Consider the following 8,797-nt stretch of genomic DNA (forward strand, 5'->3'; position numbering starts at 1 on the left):
GGCTGTGTGTAATTGAGCAGAAAAAAAAAAGAAAAAAAGAAAAAACCTAAGTCAGTCAGTCACAGTGAACTGAAAATAGCCTCTCAATAAAACACACACACATACACATATACAGTGCAGCCTCTATTTCTTCAGTGTGTGGTGCAAAAAGAGAAGCCTGTCCTTCAGAAGTGTTGCTATTTCTGGTGACCACAAGGCTCCAAATATTCTATCATTAGAGAAACTAGGATGGAAAGGAAATACCACTGGTGAACACATGGACTCCATACAGACAACACAAAGGAACCTAGCTGACGGGGAGGACACGTGTCCATTAAAAGGGCAAAGTAATTTCTTGGGAGAAATCCTCAGCGTTTACCACTTTTTTTTTAAAGCAGTGGCTGACTCAGCATTTACCTAACCTATGTCTAATTCAAGATTTGAACTTACTATTTTAGCTTTAAAAGAAAGATATCAGTTTTCTATGGATAACCTGCAAAGTGAACTGGGTATTGAGCCACAATGACAGATTAACAGAGCGGCACATTACTGGATTGAAAGCTTGAAGATGCAGAGCAACTGATGGCAAACGCTGTCTTAAAAAACTGCAGCCTGCAATACATACTGTAGTTGTGTTCAAAAAGTGTTTTTTTCCCCCTAAATAAATTATGGTCTGAAAAGTTATTTTCACCTCTTTCATTTTGTCATCTGACATATTGGACTGTTTATAGCAAGGTTGGCACATTTACCTTGGCTGGAAACTGGTTCAAGCCTTTCTGGGTGGCAATGCAAATAAAGTCCTGCTTCAACCACATCCCCGAGCTACTGGTATCACATATTTAATACGTGTATAATGGACACTGTTTTCTGAGCAAATGGCACTTATTTTAATATATTAATATATTTCACTATGTGCCATTTTGCATCAGAAAACAGAGTAGAGTCTATCTGGATCAAGACAGCAGATGAGGGTGAGTATTAATTTCCAAGTCCTTCATGAAGCAGCGCTTTCATTTTTTTTTTTTTTTTGGCACGTACTAAAATCCGCTTTATACACAAATAAATTACCCTTTAACTTTTTGCCGTTCAGGAGCCTGTGCGGAAAGTTTACAACAACGGCCGTGCCGTCACTCTCCTGAAACAACACTAAACTTGGCTGTTTCATTTTTTTTTTTTCCCAATCGAAATACATCGACATTTGTACATTACACATCTCCACATATTCACAATTCTATTAATGGCTTTCACACAGCTAATACATTTTAACAGAAACTACGATCAGGGGCTGGGTTTCTAAATGGGCCGACATAAGGGAGATTATATTCCTTTAAATGCAAACAGTACAAACATATGTCTTAATCAGATTTACGGTAATCAGAACATTGTGTGCGCTGTGTAATGCATTAGAGCGAATGAGCCACAAACCTAAATAAAATCCATTATATGTTCAAACGGATAACATACGACGCAGTTTTAATAACACTCCACGTCTCTTAGAAGTTGTGATTCAATAAAGAATATTATGAGTTAATGTTGGTTCGTAGATGTTGGAGAAACACAACCTCCAAACTTACAACTATGCCGTTATCCAGATAAACTATACAGAGGTACCAAACAAGCCGAGGGAACTACGCAAACAGAATTATTTATGCCGAGATGATACAAACAGTGTGGCTGAGTCATGTGTCTGGATCCGTAAAGGAATGCAAGTTTTTGGCTCTGCCTTTGGTCTCCACCAACTCCAGAGATAAATGTTTGTCTCTTTAGCAGCTAATTACTCGACTATACCCACTAGGTGCTTAGCAGGTGGTTTACTTTGAGTTTTAGGAGTATTTTTATGTAAAACAATTGACTATTGCCTCCACAGACTACACTGCTCAACCACAACAGTTAAGGTCCAGATGATACAACACTTCAAAGAGTTTAGAGCCACACTGGCGGCTGTGTGAGGTAAATGGTCTCCCTGACTGTGTCTACAAACTCCTTTTGCTCTACTCTCATACGGCGAAAATGGAAAAACTGTGTATGCGCTCCACAGTAAACAGTATCCAGGATATCTTGGTCACAGATAACCGACTGAAGATGGTGGTGGTGGGGTGGGGGGAGTTCTTTCATCCCATATGCTCCCTGTGGTCTCAGCAGTCTGACAGGGTGACATGTAACTATGACCTGATTACCTGTTCCCTGAAGCCTGTAATCACTAAAGCCAGCAGACAGGCCCTGCCGGTCCACTGACAGGGAGGATAATTGAAGCTGATGGTACATGCCGCATGCCCCGCTAATGAAATATGAAAACAAAGAGCAAGGATGAGGACGAACGCCTGAATCACAGAGGGAATATTTTCCATCTATTGACTGTTTGCTGTTATCTATTGATCATTTCAACCACCGATCAGGCGTTTATAATACTGTTGAAAGCGGGAGGATGTTCTGCGGTTTAGACTCTTCCCAAGCCCACACAATTTTTTTTTTCTTTTTACCATTTACATCATGTCTCAGGTTTTCCCCTTCCTTGACATACGTGTTGCAATATTAGATTAGTGATTAAATGCTAATCCACTTTCTCAGTGGCACCGCAGTTACAGGGAAGGATATTAAAAAAAAAAACAACATTAAACTAGAATAGGTGATGTCACCCGTAACTTCCTGAAGGGACTTTTAAAACTTGACTGTGGGCCATGTGGGAACACGTGGGCAGACTCGGCAGGGGAAACACTAATGCATACTGTATGCGCTGTGGGCTGGAGGCGAACACAGAAGCTAAAAAACTTTTCTTGGCTCACGCGCCGAGCAAGCGAGTCGGTGCCATGCAGTATTAATACATCAAAGAGGGTGAAACAGTCTGAATCTTTACGGGCCGTCATTTGTCCAACAGACAAATTATTTTTCATTAATGTTATTGCTATTATTACTGATTCAATAGATAAGATAGATAATAGACAAGACAAGACAAGACAAGATAAAGTAAGATAAGATAAGATAAGATAAGATAAGATTTAGTGTGATAATATGTAGTGTATATGCTGTGTCATACAACCTCATGTACAGCACATACATAATATGTAAATAATTGTACTCAAATTTGAATATTTTGTTAGCATGTGTACTATTTTTTTTAAAATATTTTCTTTTCCTGGTGAATGAAAGGAATCAATCTTGAATCTTGAATGATGAATCAATGTAAGACTACAAAATCTGCCAGGCTATTGTCACATCCCAAACGTTAGCATTGGTTTTATTTTGTTTTTTCTTTGCTTAATGGCAATGAGTTTCACAGAATTAATCTGATGTTCCAGACGTTGGTTTGATATTGTTTATTACATTGCCCACTGTACGTACAGGTTTAAAGGGTCAATCCTGAAAATGTCCTATTTTTGTTCTCTTTAGCAGCCCTTGTGGCAGTAAGAGGTAACTGCAGGTGTTTTTTAACCTCACGTCAGTGTCACCTGTCTGACATCGTAAGGCAGAAAGATAAGTACTGAGGGAGAGGAATCATGTGTGGGCGGTTGGTGATTTTGAGCCCGAATGTCATGCAAAGTCTTATATCATATAATTTCATCAGTGGGTCATAGGCTCAATCATTCTTTTGTTACCTCATGTGAGGATGGACAGTGGCTCAAAACTCAAAAACGGGCAAATGTTTTAAATAAATTGGCAGTAATCTATCTTGACCGTTATTTTTTTTCAAAAACATGTTACCTAGGCCCCATCTGACTTCAACAGTCTTCTCCACATTTAGTCTGCTTTAAAGTGTCATTAAACATTTTATGACAGCACCTAGCCGTTTGAACTGGAGTTTGATTACTGTAACATTACTATTTAACCCTGAATTATTACTTGTGGAATTTAAAAAGAAAATGGACTTGAACATGTGCCAGGGTCTGAGGAGATACAAAGGCACATTGTGATTTCTCAATATTTGTTTTTCAAAGCGTGGCCATATGTGTTTTGAAAGGATTATTGGTCTGTGGCTCCTCAAAGACACCACACTCCTCATTCTCGAAAGTGTATCACAAAGGCCATCTGACGTTAAAGTGAGGCATCGGCATGATGTGTGAGCTGGACATATCTTGTGGGTCATGTGAAAATGACAAATGATAAATCTTACACATGCTCATGCAACATTCCTGCACTGAATCTTTGGTGATGGTAATCGGCATTTGTTTCAAATCACTTTGTAGACATGTGGTTTTGTGGTGCTTTCAAACTGTATTGTGCGGACACATGTTTTTATTATTTTAACAACCCCATGTCATCTAGTCGGCCAGGCTACATATCAGAAACACTATGAAGTGTGTCTTTCAAATACACAAATCAAGCATTACATTAGGACCACCTTCCTATCTATGATTGTGTAGGTCGCCCATGTGCCTCCAAAACAGCTGTGACTCATCTGAGAAAGGACATGGGCTTTCTGAGGGTGTCCTGTGGTGTCGGCAACAGGATGTTGTGAGTGGGGGCCTTTGGGTCCTGTGGGTTGAGAGAAGGGGCCTCTGTGGATCAGGCTTCCCACAGATACTTGATCAGTTGGGGATTTGGTGAATTTTGAGGCCAGGTCAACACCTTGTTCCGTTTTTTACGTTTTCTGAGTTGGTTCTAAACCTATTTTGTGCGTGCATCCTGCTGCCTTTAAGGAGTGTCAATGCTATGGTGGTTTAGGTGGGTGGTAGGTGTCTAATGAATGAATGCCAAAAGTTTCCCAGTAGAACATCGAATTGTCGCAAGATGGTCAATGTTATTTATTTCTAATGTCAGTGGTCATATTTTCATGTCTGATTAGTGTATTTGTTCTTTTTTTAAGTGTGTCTTTATAACAATGCACCATCAGTTCAGTTCAGTTATCCCAGTTGCACTGTACAGTTGACTACACGACGGCAATATAGACAATTCTATCTTATTTTAGTGTTTAACTCAATATAGTTTCAATATAGCACCACAAACTACATCCTCTAAAACTGTCAGATCACTACCTCACTAAACCGAACATTGACAGCCATCATGAAGCCGAGGGCTGTTGCATCAGGATGCATTCGCTTTAACCACTGTACCTAATCAACTAGCCACTACATCTCCTCCACACTGAATACACTGCAGGGCATGGAGCCGACGTTCACGGTGTCACTCAACATTTTACTACGCCTCAGTGATGGTTTTCCTCCATCCAACATCTCAGAGTACACATTCAGCATGGTCGCTTAACACATTTCTGAAGTGACTAAGAACGTAAACCTCAAAACAGACTGCGGTATTTATTGAGTTTATGAACTCATTTTAGTTCAGGGGCCACATTCAGCCCAGGTTGATCTCAGTGGGGGCGGACCAGTACTTCAATAGCATATTAACCTATAAATAAGAAAGAATAGAATAGAATAGGACATCAACATAGCATAACAGCATCTATATATTTATACACACACACACACATATAAAAGACTGTATTAACATGCAAGTCTGTCTGCAAGAGAGCTGCAACAGTGCAAAAGTTGTCTGAGTAGTGGTAGTAAAACTATGTACAGTTACAGTTATAACTCCAAATGTCTCCTTTTGTTTTAGTGCAAAGAAAAACATTATGAAAGTGTTAATATTTAATGAACTGCACTGTTAAAAACAGGTTACATTTCTAAAGTAAAAGAAGTGAAATTTCAGTTTCGCTCTAGGTCTTGTTGTGTTATGTTTACAACTCTCACTAAATCTGAGTGAAACACAAGAACAGCCGTAACTTTTCTTGGAAAAACTGCACTTTGCAGATTCATCCCGCCGGCCAGATTGGACTCTGCGGCGGGTCGTTTTCGGCCCGCGGGCCTTACGTTTGACACATGTGCTCTAGCCTACTGGGAAAAACCGAAAGACTTCATGGCTCTAGCTTACCACAGCTGCTGCTGCTGGTATCCCTTTTAAAACAGTGGCAGAAATGCCACGCTTTAATTCTGAATACACTCGGAGAGAGACGGGACGTACAGTGAAAGTAGAGTTGACTCAAAGGGACGAGGTGAAACTAGACAGGCGGCTACACAAACACACACACACACACAGGCTGGTGTTTTGAAGAAGTTTTCTAAAGACACTTCTGGTTATCACGGCGTGCACACAGCGCGTACTCACATGCAACCACACCAAGCCACGAAACGACAACAGACACACACACACACACACACACACACACAAAAACTAATGACCGTCGCCAGGCGGTGAGTAAATATACACTTGAAGTCAGCTGGACAGAGTAGTCGCTGTCAGTGATCAGGGTGTCTCTCTATTCAGGAGACGCGTTCAAACGCAGCTAGAATATGACACTGGATGAAGTGTAGCGACTCTCCCTCCCTCCCTCCTTCCCTCCCCGAGGACAGACAGCAAACAGAGCCCGACACATAAATAAAGACGGACGTGTTTGCTCCACTTACCCCCGCTGGCCCCGCCGGCGCTTCAGCAAACTCGGGCTTTTTTAATCAAAGTGTCTCCGGCACAAAGACGCAGACAGATCCTCGTCCGCTATATTTGGGAAACTGACAAACTCAGAGCGGAGAGGTTTAGCTCCTCCTCCACTGGAGAGAGACAGTGTGTGTGTGTGTGTGTGTGTGTGTTTGAATCATCACACACACACACACAGTTATGGGTCTAGTGGTGTGTCCTGTGGGGTGTGTGCATGTGTGTATTTCCAGGTTGTAAGCATGACTTTACCAGCATGTTACTGTGCGTGCGTGCGAGCGGACCGTGCGGGCCGTGCGTGCGATTTGTGAGGAGACCTGTCAGGCTCCAGGGGCACAAAAGCATCAGGGCAGCCCCCCACCCTCTTCAAGCTCCTCCAGCTAGAACATTTGAAGAGAGAGAGAGAGAGAGAGAAAAAAAATAGAAGCATGAAGAAGCGAGACGTGGACCAAAGCAGGCTATGAAGATGCGCAAAACCACCGCAACCACACAACCAGATACAACATGGCCATTGAAAGTTTGTTTACAAAAACATAGACGCAGACAAACATCTCCAAAGAGATGCAAAACTACAAATGCAAAGCGACTGTGATAAGGGATAAAAGAGAAACATAAATAAATGACAATCACAAAGTCAAAAGTGGAATGTTTTAGTCGTCTACCAGGAGATCAAAGTAGGGTGTTAAAGGTCGGTTGTTTTTGCACATTTGCCGTAATGTATCATAAGTATAAAGAGGTAGAATTAAGCCATTAAAAAAAAAAACAAAAAAACATTCAGCATATGAATTGGGTCGAATTGAGCCAGGATTGTGGTTAAATGCGACCCAGTATTTGGGATAGATAGTCCAATATTTACTCTGGAGCTGGGTCAAAACTATCCACATTTTTAGGGTGTAGAGAGACAAAGGGAACACAAAGAGACATAAAACATCAATAAACAAAAAAAGAGAAATGTGTCACATAGAGATGGAAATCTGTGTTATGCTAAAAATGAGAAATAAAGTGAAAAGAGACAAAAACTGACGACAGAACATTATATATCTTTTTCCATTTTCCGGTGCCCTTGTTTGGATGTATCCTGTATCATTATTTCATCCGGGTGGGTGAGTGTGGTGACAACAGTACCTGGGATATGATAATATGAAAAGCAGGGAACATCACGTTACCAAAAACATCAGTGGCAAATCTTTCAGATGGTAAATAAAGCTCACCATGTGAGTCACCTTCCTCCCAAACACAGGCCCAGTATAATAACTGATCCATTGATATTTTATTTAGCTTTTGCCTAAAGGAGGAGGAGGAGGAGGAGGAGGAAAGCTTGTGACTGCGAGGTCACAGGTTCAACTGTGTGAAGCAGCTGAGGAGATCTGCCCGGAGCAGACCGCGCAGTGCTGCATTCCTCCCTCTGCAGCGCCGCCGATGTGAGCAGTCACCGAAAGCTTGACCGTTCCAGTGGTTCAGTCTGGACAGCACATGAAAATATAATTATAAATTAAAAATATAAACAGAAACACTCAAATAGCAAATCACGTCTCCTAAGCAAAGGGATAAAAGCAGCAAAAGACACATGTTTAACATACTGCACCCAAAGGCCTCCTCTCTTCTAGCTGTTGTTCCAAAGGTCAGAGGTCAGATCCAGTGACAATAAAGCAGCAGAGGAAAGAAGGGAAGTCCTGCCTAAGAACACACGCATAAACAGGACGATGTCTGTTTATTGTCTTCTCCTTCTTGTTTTTTTGTTATTTGCTATCTGCGTAGAGGTAACGATCAAATTTCTCGTGAAAAGCTGCAGTAATTCGTCTCACCTGTTTGTGTCAGAGCTGAACCGAATGCCGTTTAACGAGGAAAGAGAAGTTTTCGAGGGTACAACGTGTGAATGTGTCGTGATGAAGCCCAGTTTTCAAATTGCATGCGCTAGATAAACATCTATTTAACAAGTTTTGCATTGCAACAGATTATTACCACTGTGTTGAACTGGTGAAAATACACCCTTAATGTATCAGCTCTATATATGCTATCTCATCATCACATATTCTTTAATGTGCACTTGTTCTACAGTATATAACTTAATGTGTTGACGTACGGGGTAACAACTAAAAAAACTGGTCAAACTCATGAACACAAGAATTAAAAGTGTTTGTGTTTGTGTGGTGCTCAATTATGGAACGGGTTACAGATAGATCTGAAGCAATGCTCGGACCTGAAAGGTTTTAGAAAAAATTAAAATATAACACTCAGCAGACATATGGATGAAACAGGAAGTATCACACTGAACAGAAAATTACTGCCTCACCATGTTGCATTTTTTTTTTTTTTTTTTTTTAGATCACAGAAGTGTTGAAACTGTTTCCTTTTGTAAAATATGGAAGCATTCAAGTTAAATAACTGATAG

At 40.8% G+C, this 8,797-nt stretch overlaps 1 protein-coding gene across 2 annotated transcripts in view; it reads right to left on the reverse strand.

Annotated features, from left to right (window-relative positions):
- The window catches only part of LOC125005883 (myocyte-specific enhancer factor 2A-like), a 43,307-nt gene extending 36,789 nt beyond the window's left edge, over nt 1-6,518 (reverse strand). For both annotated transcript variants that reach the window (XM_047581527.1, XM_047581525.1), the window contains exon 1: nt 6,381-6,518. The gene's annotated coding sequence lies outside the window, so the exon portion shown is untranslated. The remainder of the gene's footprint in view (nt 1-6,380) is intronic.
- Nucleotides 6,519-8,797: the final 2,279 nt, after the last annotated feature.

Source organism: Mugil cephalus, chromosome 3 (assembly GCF_022458985.1).
Source record: "Mugil cephalus isolate CIBA_MC_2020 chromosome 3, CIBA_Mcephalus_1.1, whole genome shotgun sequence".
Classification (NCBI taxonomy): domain Eukaryota; kingdom Metazoa; phylum Chordata; class Actinopteri; order Mugiliformes; family Mugilidae; genus Mugil; species Mugil cephalus.